The sequence below is a fragment of the Mus caroli genome, unplaced genomic scaffold (genome assembly GCF_978045245.1).
Source record: "Mus caroli unplaced genomic scaffold, Mus_caroli_1 scaffold_7, whole genome shotgun sequence".
NCBI lineage: Eukaryota > Metazoa > Chordata > Mammalia > Rodentia > Muridae > Mus > Mus caroli.
In genome coordinates this window covers 45,962,112-45,977,451 of record NW_028227262.1, presented here as the reverse complement: position 1 = coordinate 45,977,451, position 15,340 = coordinate 45,962,112, and the positions used below count along the sequence as shown (strand labels likewise).

General features: G+C 37.7%; 1 protein-coding gene and 1 non-coding gene across 2 annotated transcripts in view; both read left to right on the top strand.

Annotated features, from left to right (window-relative positions):
- Positions 1-15,340, top strand: part of LOC147003865 (MLV-related proviral Env polyprotein-like) — a 154,262-nt gene that overhangs the window by 119,257 nt on the left and 19,665 nt on the right. The window lies entirely within an intron of this gene.
- LOC115031377 (small Cajal body-specific RNA 16) lies at positions 3,086-3,263 on the top strand. Its single transcript, XR_003837018.1, has one exon.

Below are 15,340 nucleotides of genomic sequence, written 5' to 3'. Positions count from 1 at the left end.
GTGTATTGTGATATATAAGTATACATAATTATGCATTTAAATATATGACTGTCTTAAAAAATATATCATCTCCATCGTCTTACCTACAGTTTTGCTTTCTATGGGTTCAATTTCTCCTACTCAACTAATGTTGAAATGTACTGTTAGAAAATTCAAGACTCAGTTTTAAATTCACACTATTCTGACTATCATTATGAATTCTCATATAGCCATGTTCTATCTTGCTTGGGAGGTGAATCCTTATTTGTCTAGCACACACATTTTGTTTATATGACCTTGCAGTTCTTCTCTTATTAGACATGTTAGTTATTAGATTCTCTCTCATGGTACCATATGGCTTTTTCTCAAGAATAATTTATGTTACTTACTATTGACATAGAGTACAGAAACTGTGACATTGTGAAGTCAAATATGGAGCCAAAAGAGGGTTCCTTTATCTGAAAAGATGAAAATTAGCCGCCAGATTGAGGAAAAAGGTGTACTATGTTGAAAAGCTCATTTTCAACCTTGATTTGTTTATAAATCAAGCATTTGTCACAGAACATATGTGTATATATATATATATATATATATATATATATACATATATGTGTGTGTGTGTGTGTGTGTGTGTGTGTAAGAAAAATAGCAGATATGGGATTTTGTGCTGTTTACACTTGGAAGAAGTTCCCTGAGAATCTTGAAATATACCCCATTTGGATAAGAGGGATCTAAAATTAAGGTAAGTATATTCTTATGCCATTTACTTCTGGACATCATGGCTTATAAGAACTGGGATGTGATTTGTATTCTTTCCCTTTTCTGTTTCAATTTTCTTTTATATTTTCTAAATCCTTTCAAACTTTTTAAAGAATCCCTCACAGATAGGAGGAAATAATCAATAATGTTTTTTTATTTCTTCTGAATAATTCTATATGAAGACATAAAAAAATTATGAATGAAGCCAAGGTGTCTCCCTTTGCAAAGACTTCTCTAGAGGAGAGTAAATGTATCTGCATATCCTATGGATTCTGACCAGGAGTCTTTAAGTCAAGTTAACAAAAGAAAACCAAAAGTCCATAAACCTAAAAGCATTCAGATATGGGTAACAGGAAGGCGTAAAAACCAAAGGTAAAGATTTTGAGTTTCCAGAGGGGTGGCACACTGTAGGAAGACAAATAGCTATTTATGAGACATCATGGGACAATGGTCTTTGTATACTCTGCCTACTAGGGTATGCCTGTGAACATAAAAGAAACTTTCCTTTCATTATTTGCATCTGAGAATGATTTTTTTCTACAAGTATTTTATCATAGACAGAAGTCTACTAATTAAAGTACAGATTCATTTCTAAGGTAGATGGGCAGGCTTTGAAAAACAGGACAACACTGAGTGTTGTAATTGTTCTATTGTTAACATAGCCTTGACAGATCAATATAGAAAGATGTTGACAGGATTTTGGGAAGAGTTAAGAAAATAACTCATTTTCAGTTTCTTTTTTGTGTTTAGGTTCTGAATAACTTGCTTTTGAACTGGTGCTGTCAGAAAGAAATGTGTGGATTCATATGTTTGTATTGTTCAAGAACCATCAACAGAACTGCAAGAATGTTCTCTGTGCAAAAAGGCTCTTAAATACCATCTAACTCCCCTGTTCTTAGGTACCCAACTGCCACCACAACCCACTCAACAGGATAAAGTATATTTCAAGTGATTGGAATCAAAGAACTGTATTTTATTTGTTTATATGTGTTATTTTCTACAGTGTGTTTGACTGACATATGGTCTGATGAATTTTGGAAGGAGTTAAAAGGATGTACATGATCTCATATTCTACAATAATATTCAGTTGTTATTGAAGCAAACAGGAGATAAAAACTGTCCAAAGAATTTAAGGCAGAAACTTGTGAAATTCTTGTCCTTGACCAGAAGGCATAAATATCTTTGGTTCTATCAGCGGGTCAGAAATTACAGGAGTATTTGTTGACATGAGTTTCTGGTCTTGCCTCTTGTAATATTTTTGTCTTCTTTATACAGCTTCCTGGAATCTAAGTATGAGAGTATACCTGAAACTCCAGCCCAGAGACAACAATCCCTTTTGATGAACAGGTTTGGAGATCAGCATTTTTGCAGTGGAAATTTGTTAGGCCTACTATAATCTTAATAGTGATGGTATTGATATTTGGACCTTGCATATTTAACTGATATTTTAATTGTATATTCTCTTATTTACTGTAAATCTACACTCACATGATCTTGTGGTATTCTAACTCTGTTTATCTGGAATCTCCATTACTGCTTAGAAAGACTGAAATTCATCACAAGTAGAGAACTTAAACCTTTCTTTCCCCAATTTAAGCCCATATGCTAAATGGTTTACTAACTCAACTCCTCAGGAAGGAGTATTATGGGGATTGTTAACTTTGGAGGCCATGGAAAGTAGACAGTTCTTTTGGTAATTGGTTCTAATGCTTTGTTTTAACTAGGCACCCAAAAAACTTCTTCCACACTCTGAGGGTCCCTGCCCCTAACTGGGTTACATTGGTAATAAAGAATTGCCTTACAGCCAAAGGCTGGGCAGGTAAACAGAAGCAGGACTTTTAGATTGTACAAGCAAGGGACCAAGGGAGGAGAGAAGAATAGACAGAATCACAATGACAGGGAAGAAAAGAGAGCAGACGTAAAGTCCTGCTGCCATGTAAGAATCTGGGGAAGTGGCTCTAGAGTCCATTCCTCCAATTGTGTCTGGGGTAGCAGAGATGAAATATAGACTTTAACTCAGAAGTTACTGGAGGGGAATGTGTGCTAGCCATGGGAGGTTTAGAAGTGCCCAGCCATTGAGTTAGTCAAGACATAAAAATTAGCTTGTGTGTGTATGTGTGTGTGTGTGTGTGTGTGTGTGTGTGTGTGTGTGTGTGTCTTTCATTCACGAATCCAGAGAGCTCTTGGGCAGGTGCAACTCTGCATGCGGGACCCACTGAGAATATGAGACAGTTTAACTAATTCTCAGCTATACCATTCTTTTCTGGCCTTATCTTCCAGTTCCCTCCAATATTATTAATGAAAACACCTCAACTCTCCTGCCTTAGGATTTAAAACACCATATAGAATAGTCTGGGGAAAGCTCCTGTATTGTGGAAGCTGCCAAAGGACAGTGCAGCTTTGTACCTGACAGCCTTTAACCTAAAGAAAATTCCCAAGGGAACATTCCCTAAGGTTAGAATTTGCAGTAACAGATGTGAAATCCTAGTAGCAGTTTGATGACCATGTATGATACGAAGAAGAGAGCTACTGAAAAAATGAAAATAAAAATAAACATAGTAAAAGGTGAAGATAACACAGCTTCATTGGAAACCATTAAGAGAAAGTTACTTTGATGCCTTATATCTGCACAATGGAATACTATTCAGCCATTAAAAACAAGGACATCATGAATTTCACCGGCAAATGGATGGAACTATAAATTATCATCCTGAGTGAGGTAGCCCAGACCAAAAAGGACATACATGGTATGAACTCACTTATAAGTGGATATTAGCCATAAAGTACAGGATAACCGTGTTATAATAAATAGATCCAAAGAGGCCATGTAACAAAAAAGAGACAAGGGAGGATGCTTGAACCTTTCTCAGAAGGAAAAACAAAATAGATATCAGAGTTCAATGGAAGAAGGGTACTGTGTGAAAGAGGGGACAGGGAGGGGAATAAGGTGGGATGAGGGGAGATTATACGTAGGGAAAGCAGGAGAGAGGCCTTAGAGAGTCTAAGGGGGCAACTATAGCTGAGATTCCTAGCAGAGGGGGATATAGATTCTGAAGTGACCACTTCGTATACTCCGCAAGACTCCCAGTGTAAGGATAAGGATAGCAACCCACCTACAAAGTCTTTGACCCAAAATGTGTCCTGCCTACAAGATATACAAAAACAAAAAAATAGCATAACCAATGTGTTATTTCTGAGAGAATAGCCAACTACTGACTGCTTCAAATTGAGACCCATCCCATGGGTAAGAACCAATCCCTGACACTATAATAGAGTATTAATGATACTCTATTATGCTTGCAGGCAGAAATCTAGCAAAGTTATCATCTGAGAGGCTCCACCAAGCAGCCAATGAAAAGAGATGCAAAGATTGACATCAAAACATTAGATGGAGCTCAAGAAGTCTTACAGAAGGGTTGAGAGAAAGATTGGGGGGCCCAAAGAAGACAGGGACTCAACAAAAAGACAAACAGAGTCAATTAACCTGGACCCTTGTGAGTTCCCAAAGACTGAATCACCAACCAAAGATTGAACTCAAGCTGGACTTAGGCCCCTCTGCCCATATGTAGCCAACGAGCAACTTGGTTTTGTGAGTCCTTCAAACAACTGGAGTAGGGGCTTTCCCTGAGCCTGTTGTGTGCCTGTCTGTGGATCCCTGCCACGAAATGGGCAGTCTTATCTAGCTTCAGTGGAAGAGAATGTCCCTAGTCCTACATTGACTAGACGTGTGTGTGGTTGTGGTGGTATGTGTGTGTGTGTGTGGGAGGGTGGTATTAGGCATCCAGAAGATACTAGAAGGGGGAAAGGGGGGAATGGAATGAAGGAGGATTTAAATGAGGGGGTGCTAGGAGGAGAGGAAGAGCTGTAGTTGGGTTGTAAAAGGGAATAAATAAATAATTTAGCAAAAGAGACAGAGACAGGGGGAGAGAGAGGGAGAGAGAGAGAGAGAGGGGGGAGAGAGAGAGAGGGGGAGAGAGAGAGTTATTTCTTTGTCAGAATAATAATATAGAAATGACTATTCTTCAGGTCTTATGGAAAAACAACATATCCTGATCTGATATAGAAACAATGCATTCTGCTTTGCCTTGCCTTAAGAGTTATTCCCTTAGGAGTATGGCAGAATGTCATTAGGAATAATTTTATTGGAAATGCTTGACATCTAGCTCTAAGGTCATCAGTGAGGGTTCATTCAGCAACTGAAGGAAACAGATTCAGAAACCCAGAGCTAAACATTAGATGGAGCTTGGGGAATCCTTTGGAAGAGGAGAAGGAAGGATTGAAGGAGCCAGAGGGGTCAAGGATGCAACAAGAAAACCTAAGGAATCAACTAAATCATTGCATGAACTGCCAACCAGAGAACCTGCATGGAATGGACCTGTGTGTTTTACCCATATGTAACCATTGGGAAACTTAGTTTTCATGTGATACTCTTAACATCAGGAGCCTGGGCTATCTCTGATTCTGTTGCCTTCCTTTGGGACCCCTTCTCCCTACTGGGTTGTCTTGTCTTGCATTAAAGAGAGGTGCCTAGTCTCACTGAAACTTGATATGCCATGGCTGGTTGATATCCATTGAGGCTGGTCCTTTTCTGAAAAGACAGAGGAGTAGATGGGATTGGGTGGGTGGGTGAATGGGAGGAGAGTAAGGGGCTTTTGGTATGTAAAGTAAACATTATACTGCACTACACAGAGACTGGGGAAGACAGGGAGAAGGGGAGGGGGAAGGAGAAGGAGAGGAAAGAAGGGAGACAGAGACAGAGACACGGAGAGACAGACAGACAGACACACACCACACACAGAGAGAGAGGGAGAGAGAGAGAGAGAGAGAGAGAGAGAGAGAGAGAGAGAGAGAAACAGAATTATTTCCATTAATCACCTGGCCATGTGAAAGAAGATTTGTTAAAGACAAGGGAGAAATAATTATCATCTTAATGAGAAAATATGCATGTACTTCTAAAAAGTCATTCACCGATGCAGCTGCTTGCAAAACTTTCTCTATCCATTCCTTCTAACCATGACTACCTGTAGTTTCTTCTTCTTTTTTCTCTTGAATGTGACAATAAAGACATAGACATATCTACTTGTCAAAACTCAGTAACCATGTATAGAATAGACATGTTTTATTGTGTATAACTTACCCTTCATAAAAGGTAATTTTGTGAAAAAATTATATCCAAAGGTATATCCAAATATAACATCCATTAGCAAATATGTATTTTCATACTTGTTTTGAGGGGAGATGGTACCCAACAAATATTTAAAAATGAAGCTCTATTAAGTATTAATACCGAGCCTGGCGTTGGTGGTGCATGCCTTTAATCCCACTCAGGAGGATCAGGTGCACACCTTTAATCCCACTCTGCACTTGGGAGGCAGAGGCAAGCAGATTTCTGAGTTCAAGGCCAGCCTGGTCTACAAAGTGAGTTCCAGGACAGCCAGGGCTACACAGAGAAACCCTGTCTTGAAAAACCAAAAAAGTATTAATACCTGTAGAACTAAGGATTTAGTTTAAAAGACTAACAGTTTTTACAAATATTTCTGAGTTTATGTGTATATAGGTGTGTATATGAAGGAGCAAATATCTCATCACTGATAATTCCAGATGTTGCAATTCGTTTGCTGTAAACATTGAAACCAATTGTTCTCAAATAAAGCTGTAATATTGTTTCAAACTCATATATTTTGGTTGAAATATTGTTGTGTGAACTTACTCCCTGTTATTTCTCCAGGTCTCTTGATTTTCGTCTTTCATCTGGGAACTTGCATTGGTGCCTTACAGTGCCTCACTGATGATTCCAGGTATTTATTAGGTTTCAACATAAAAGAACAATGTTGTAGAATAAGCTCAACCATATTTTGCTATACAATTATTGGCAAAATTTAATAGATTCTCAAAAACATGAATATACATTTTGATGTTTAAGCATTTTAAAGCAGTCCAAACAATACTAAATGAGAACATGTCCAGATCCAAATTAACTTGGTTGACTTAAAATTTTTGCAACCTTTCAGATAAGTGCTAATCCCTAATTCTATCTGGGGGCACTGTGGAAGAAAGTGGAGAGAAGATAATGGGGAGACATGAAATACTGACTTCTTGCTAGCACATGGCCATTGCAACTATGATCTCACCAAACTGTGGGTTCTGCTCTGAGTCTGTACAAGAACAAGCCTGTTGACACTCAGGCATGGATGAAGGAAGGGCTTGGGGTACCTATCAAGGACTGAAGATCTATTGAACGTGTATAGATTGGGTAAGAGGTAGAGTCACTGTCTTCTGTTGTATGATTCTTATGGAGGGTTCAATCTAATGCTAACACAGATGAGTCCCCAGGTAAAGATAAAAGCCTTGAATCTGGAACTGGGGATCCTGGAAGCTGGTAGATATGGAGGTATGTAAGAAGGGGGAATGGAGGGAAAATAACCAGAATACATTATATATATATAATGTGTGTGTGTGTGTGTGTGTGTGTGTGTGTGTGTGTGTGTGTGTGTAATGATCAGAAAACAAAATTAACTTAAAAAACCATCAACAATAAAACAAATCACTTGCTATGTTCAGAGTTTATTACAAATGTATCTTGGCATCACCATTTTAAAGCTCATGATTTCACAGGGATTTTATGCTTAGCATTTAAAACTATACTCTATCAGCATCATAAAGCCCATCATAAGTTGAGTGAGACTGTAAAATGTATAAGCATGCCTTGAAACTCTTAAACTAAAAATTTTCCGTATTTTTCAAAGCTCTTCCTGTGACACTCTTTGGTCAATGCACTTTCTTTCTTCTCATTTCACAGATGTACCACATTCTTATTTATTCCATCACAGAAGAATGTTTTCTTTTTTTTCCCACATTTTTAATAGACATTTTCTTCATTTACATTTCAAATGCTATCCCAAAAGTCCCCTGTACCCTCCCTCCGCCCTGCTCCCCTACCCACTCACTCCCACTTCTTGGCCCTGGCATTCCCCTGTACTGGGGTATATAAAGTTTGCTAGACCAAGGGGCCTCTCTTCCCAATGATGGCTGACTAGGCCATATCACAGAAGAATTTTTTCTATTCTGGGACTTTATATAAATAGAATCAAACTGTTCTGTGTGTCTGGCCTCATTGACTTACCAACACATTTTTTGAGCTGTATGCACACCAGTGATCCGTCCCTTTATATAGATACATCCTAATGAAAATAGAACTATACCACATTCATTTACCCTTTGTTCTATTCACTATTGTTTGAGTTGATTCTAACAAGAGGTTATCCTAAATAAATATTTCTGTCATTTTGTATCTACACAGTTATTTCTTTGGCAGAGAATATTTATAAATGTCTTTCTTGGGTTTTAGAGTGTGACTAATTTTTTGACAGTTGGCTAATTTTACTTCCGAAGAGAGATTGCATTTTACTTTTGTCAGTTATTCATGAGAGGTTTGGTAAAAACAAATATTTTAAAGCTTTTAACTAGAAAGGAATTTTGTTACTCAGCATCTTTTAAGAACATAGGTGTAAGTAAAGGGACCACTTGGTCACTGTAATCATGGTATGGTAAGCTGTAAAAATTAAAATAAGGGCATTCTACTTTTAGCTGCAATGGGGTCAATTTCTAGAGCAAGAATGAAATGTTAAACACCCCAGTCAGATTTGAGCTACTTACTGCTAATTGTAAGGCAGAAACAGAAACACATGGCTAGAGAGCTGCCCTTGGCTGATTTTACAGCTGCCACACACACACACACACACACACACACACACACACCCCAATATAGAATATATTTTCAAGTGTATAAATATTGAGTTGGTTTATTCGGAAGTCCTGGAACTCCCTGTATATTTCAACTTACAAGGCTGCATCAGCCTCCATTTCTCACAGACTTAATAGTGAAGTATGTTGTGTGGCAATTAATAAATGCCCACTCTAAATTTTGTCCCAAATCTTCAGTGTCTCTGCTGGTTCTGAAATTTCTATAGTCTCATAGCTTTCTAAGGAGGATTTAGGGTCAGGCAGAGCTCAAATTCTAACGGTGTCTCTTGTTAGCCATTATAACTTGGGCATATTAATTACCAGAAGGAAGTGAGAAATGTGTCTGTAAATACTGCATGCAAATAAAGCCTCTAGTATTTTAATAATGGAGCCAGGGATTTGTAACTATCATCTATTACAGTATAGAACTCCACACCACAGACAAATAGTGGCCATGATTGTCTTCTAAATGCATGCTGTTCTCTCTTGTTATGTCTTTTCTCCTTACCCCTGAGGGCCTGTCTGACTTTTCATGTTAGAAATCTGCATCCTCATGGTCCTGTTCAACTCTGATGTTGTGACATTGCTCTTTCCTGATATCTCCAAACTTTGTCTCTGTCAAATAAATTAAATGTCCTGCGTGGTCTACTGATCCTTTAAACTTACTTTTGTTGTTTTGATTCCAAACCACCATCAGATTTAACATTATGTAGAAGGAGGTCAGAAGGGAAATAACAATTGGACTCATGTTTCTTTCTCTTGGGAGCTGGAAGACTCACCACAGGGCCCCTACAGTCTTTCTTACCATCAGCCTAAGTGTTAACTCTTATGATGCTCTTCCATGTGCCAGGCGCAGCGCTAGAGCTTATGTGCGGTGTGCTGTGTAATCCTAATCACCAATCTTCCAAGGAAAGCAAGACAGAGCAAATAATTCACTTTCAGTATTGTATTTCATGGCTAATACTCATTGTCTGTCAACCATAGCAGGCTTGGGGAACCTGGATATTAAATGACTAAATCAGAGATTCATTTAAAGTACAAAGCAAATCTTATTCATTACCTCCTTTCTCCAAACATTTCTTGGAATATAGTAAGGTGATTTCTTTTGCTAGATGTTTTTACTTGTATATGTACATGTGCATGGGTGTTTCAGGGCATATGTGTCAAAGATGTCAGAGGGAAACTTACCGAAGTCAGTTTTCTTCCTCAATCATGGGGGTTTTGGGAATTGAATTCAGTTTGAAAAGCCTGGAGACAAGCAGTGTTAATCACTAAGCCATCTTGGCAATAGAAATATAAGAACTTCTTGTAGCCTATTATTTGAGAATGTTCATGGTATGCAAACACCTGGAGAGGCAGCTAATTTAATCTGGAGATGTGATAGATATGAATAAGTAAGGCACTGTGTTAACATCTAATTTCTCCCTTTCCTTGAGTCCTCTCACACTCCCTCACTCCCCCCACCGCTGAGTCTCTACTTGCATGTCAGTGTAAACATTCAGAAACTGGATCATGATGGGGGGAATGCCTGAGCTGCTGTAGGAGCTCTTTTGATGCTTGTCTGTGGTGTAAAATCCAATGTGTCTATCCTCTACTACAAAGTGCACCTGGCTTTGGCATTGAACTCTTGTAGTAGTTCATCTGAGAATACAAAGCTGTTTTTCTCCAACAGAATAGATAAGCTCCTATCACAAAAAAACCAAAACAAATAATAAAAAATAAAATAATAAAAAACAGAACAAGCCGAAACTTCCTCTGTGTCCTTGAAACTCTCTGATTTAATCAAAAGATGTGCTGTCTATATAAGAACTAGTGATTGAAGTGCAGTTTATTAGTTATATTGTAACTTTAGACACCAAATGCTACTTTTAAGCATTGTTTTTTGAGCTTGGGAATACAACAGAGTAAGCCCACTGCAATGGATAGTGTCATAGGTTTTGACAAATGCAGGATTGTCAGTCCAAACACAAAGCTCTTCCACTACCTGAGAATGTTCTTTGATTTCTCTCTCCGGCCATTTCCCCCCCTTTATGCCCCCAGGCAGCCATAGTTTTTGCGCTTTGATGCTATAGATCAATATTGCCTCTTGGACAACTTCACATGAGTTAAATCAAACAATGTTCACTCTTTTGTACAAGTCTTATTGAGATGTCCATGTTTTTGAGATTCACCCAATTACATTTTTTCCCAGAGGATGAGTAAGTTATTTGCAGGCATCAGGAACTTAAAAGACCAGCTAATGTGCTTTATCCATGTTGACATATAGCTATTTCATATCATTTGTTAAAGATGTTGCTTCCTTTGGACGCTAAACTGGCCTGGTAACTTTGTCAACATTTGGACTTGGGTTTGTCTACACAGCTCCTTGTTCTATTTTCTACCACATATCAAAACAATTCCACTCATCATAGAACAGCTTTATAACAAATTTGCGATCAGTTATGAACTTTAGATATTGCCTTTTTGGCTTTTTACTTTTATCTTTTGATGTTATAATACAATTCTATCATGTTCCACTTACAGTTTCTTCCTCTGATCCCTAGCAAATATCTTCCCTTAAACTCTTTCAGATCCATGTCCTCTTTTATGATTGCTGCCTCATGTTTATATTTTTAAATGCCATATTTATAAATATGTATATACATATTTATATTTCTAAATACAAACTCTTAAGTCACCACAGTGTTACTTATATGTGTGTTTGCACATCTGACCATTTGGTATTGGCTATCCAGTTGGTTTGCTCTTCCCTGGGGAAGACTGTGTCCCCTGCTCTGAGCATTCCATCCTTGTCTGTATTTTGTGAATGGTTGAGGCATCTTGGGCTTCCCTTTTTTCACTTTGTCATATCTATTTTGTTATTCTCATTCATCAAAAGTTTAGGTAGTCATGTTGGTAAGATCTTGTGTGTAGCTTCAGAAATTGCTAAAAGGAAGTTTCATCAGAAACTCTTGGATCATATGACTCTTATAATTTTTCAACGCTTCTTTCACAGTGTTTCATGAACCTTAGGTGGGAGGGTATTTTGTAAATTTATCCATTGGGATTGGGCTCCACAACTCTGCATCTTCATTGCTTGACCATGTGTTGCAAAGGGCAGCTTCTTTATTGAAGGTGAGGACTATACTTATCTGTGGGTAAAAGGACAAACATTTAGAATGTAATTACAGATAGTACTGGTTTACTAAAGTGACAGTTGTGGGTTCTACTTCAAATCCATGACCTCACTAGTACTGTGCAGTTGGCTAAGTTGCCAGGACCAGTTATCATATTCCCTTTGTTTAGTAGGTCTTACATACAGAGAAAAATCTGGTGATAACTGTCAAATTATGCATGCCAGTACTGCACTCTTAGGTTGATTATGCCATGCTAAAGTTTATTTAATTTTTTTCAACTTGTTCGTCTGTGTTAGGTCTTGATTTTCTGTACATTTTTAACATTATGTTATCAATTTCTGCTAACATTTTGGATAATTATAATTATTCCATGGAAATCATGCATTAGTTTGGGAAAAAGGGATGTCTTAAGGTAATTGAGGAGTTGAAACCATGTAGGATATATTAACATTCATATTTGCATATTTTAATTTCTTGCCTGTATCTTATTATACACACACACATACACACACACACACACACACACACACACACACTAATATTTGTGTGTACATGAGTGCCTGTAGATATTACAGGGTAGTTTATAAAACTCTTTCACTTGCTTAGACATCTCACTTGTCCTTCTCCTCTCCTCCTCCTCCTCCTCCTCTTCCTCCTCCTCCTTCTCCTTCTCCTTCTCTTCCTCCTTCTCCTGCTTCTCCTTTTCCTCCTCCTCCTCCTCTCCTTCAATATTATAGGTTTCACTGTGAGAGAGTCTTCAAGACTTTTTTTATTAGATATTTTGTTTATTTACATATCAAATATTATCCCCTTTCCTAGTTTTCCCTCTGAAAATCCCCTATTCTCTCCCCCTCCCCCTGCTCCCCAATGTACCCACTCCCATTCCTGGTTCTGGCATTCCCGTATACTGGGGCATAAAACCTTCACAGGACCAAGGGCCTCTCCTCCCATTGATGACCAACTAGGCCATCCTCTGCTACATATGCAGTTAGAGCCACAAGTTCCACCAAGTGTTTTCTTTATTTGGTGGTTTAGTTCCAAGGAGCTCTGGGGGTACTGGTTGGTTCATAATGTTGCTCCTCCTATGGGGCTTCAGACCCCTTCAGCTCCCTGGGTATTTCTCTGGCTCCTTCATTGGGGACCCTGTGATCCATCTAATGGATAACTGTGAGCATCCACTTCTATATTTGTCGGGCACTGGCAGAGCCTCCCAGGAGACAGCTATATCAGGCTTCTGTCAGCAGGCTCTTACTGGTATCTGCCTAGTGACTGGGTTTGGTAGTTGTTTTTGGGGTGGATCCCCAGGTGGGGCAGATTCTGGATGGTCTTTCCTTCCGTCTCAGCTCCAAACTTTGTCTCTGTAACTCCCTCCATGGGTATTTTGTTCTCCATTCTAAGAAGGAACGAAGTATTCACACTTTGGTCTTCCTTCTTGTGTTTCATGTGTTTTGCAAATTGTATCCGGGGTATTCTAAGTTTCTGGACTAATATACACTTATCAGTGAGTGCATATCATGTGAGTTATTTTGTGATTGGGTTACCTCACTCAGAGTGATATCCTCCAGATCCATCCATTTGCCTAAGAATTTCATAAATTTATTATTTTTAATAGCTGAGTAGTACTCCATTGTGTAAATGTACCACATTTTCTGTATCCATCCCTCTGTTGAGGGACATTTGGGTTCTTTCCAGCTTCTGGCTATTATAAATAAGGCTGCTATGAACATAGTGGAGCATATGTCCTTATTACAAGTTGGAACATCTTCTGGGTATATGTCCAGGAGAGGTATTGCTGAATCTTACAGTAGTACTATGTCCAATTTTCTGAGGAACTGCCAGACTGATTTGAGAGTGGTTGTACCAGCTTGCAATCCCACCAGCAATGGAGGAGTGTTCCTCTTTCACCACTTCCTTGCCAGCATCTGCTGTCACCTGAATTTTTGATCTTAGCCATTCTGACTGTTGTGAGTCTTTAAGTCTTATTGATTATATCACAAGTAAGATGAGAGATTTTGTGCTGGCTAGTTTTAAAACAACTTGACCAAAGCTAGATTCATTTTGGAAGAAGAAACCTCAATTGAGAAAATGCTCTCACAAAATTAGCTTGTGGACAAACCTGTGAACCATTTTCTTGATTGATGATTGATGTGTGAGAGGTCCCTACAGTGAGCAGTGCCACTGCTTGGATGGTGACCCTAGGTGCTATTAAAAAAAGAAAACTGAGTAAACCATGAGGCACAAGGCAGTAAACAATCCTTCTCCATGGCCTATGCATCAATTCCTGATTTCAGATTTGTGCGTTGACTTTCCTGGAAATAAAAACTGAAATAAATTCTTTCCTTCCCAAATTGAATTTGGTCATAGTGTGTTATCATAGCAATAGAAAACCAACTAAGGCAATCACATTTTCATTTTTGTTTTGTCATTGTTATTAATGTCTTTCACTTAGTATATTGATATATTTGTGTATGTATGGTTTTCCCCCATTTTAGTGTTAATCATTGTTAATATTATTTGCTCAATATAGTCTGTATATACTAAAAATCTTTATAACTTTATCAATATTACTCTTGTGCCCTAGCATATGATATATTTTAGACAAGGCAATGGGAAAACCATGTTGCTTAAAACTTCATTTATTATGATTTGCTGTTTGTATTGTTGAAGTTTTCTATGTACTAAATACTTCCAATTTATTTTTCTTTAAATGTTGCAGCCAATTAAGAGATATTTGAAAAAAAGAGTCTTTTATTGCCTGTTTCTAATATTCTCTTTTCTTTTGTAACTTTGTAGTTGCTTATGTTTCTATAGTTGGATCTACTTGAATTCGGAAGCGTGTGGCTCTATTATGTCAGTCTCTACTTGCTGAACATGGCATGCATGCTAAAATCTTTTAGCCACTCACGTTTCTTCTGACTACTTTTGCATGGAAAATTACTTCCTGTTCTTCCACTTCCAACATATTTGGTTTTGAATTTAAAGTGATACTCTAATTGTGATTTTATAATTAGTATTTTAATCTCTACTTCTGAGCAGTAAGTATACCTTTAATTTAATTTATGTGTATATGAGGCTGGAATCTACTGTCTTCCAGTTGTCTGCATAGCAAAGATCTTAGTCTTTTAGCTCCTACATTTCTTCCTTTGGTGTTCACTATTTGTCTTATCCAAAGTTAATTCATTTATAATTCTTCATGTTATCTTTGAATAAGTTTTAATGGTCAGTCTTTGGGTTATCCTTAGCTTTTTAGTTTGTTTATTTTTAAATGATCATTATTGATAAAAATGTATCAGAAGGAAAAATGAACTATTACAAGAAAAGAATTGAAACCTTAAGGTCCAAGGTTTGTTGATATTGCTGAAACAGGATTATATTCTGACTAGAGTAAGAAGTAGACAAGCTCACTACAGACCTTATCATTCAAATCATACTACTTTTCTGGAAACATGGCTTTTACTTGGAATTCAAATTATATCACTTAGGTTCAATTTCCTTTTTCAAAGATTTTTCTCATCAAAATAAGAGGCCACCAGAGACTCATTATCTCTTTCTTTTGAGCTTCCTGCATAACTTCTCTTCCCAACTTCATCATTTAGCACCTTAGTTTATAAAGATCAAGTTTGGATCAGTAACAACTTGATTTTGAGAACATATAACAAGATCATATAAGATAAATCACACCTAGCCTGTTTATGACATTGCTATCAGTTTATTATCATCATTTCTAATTATCAGTATATATT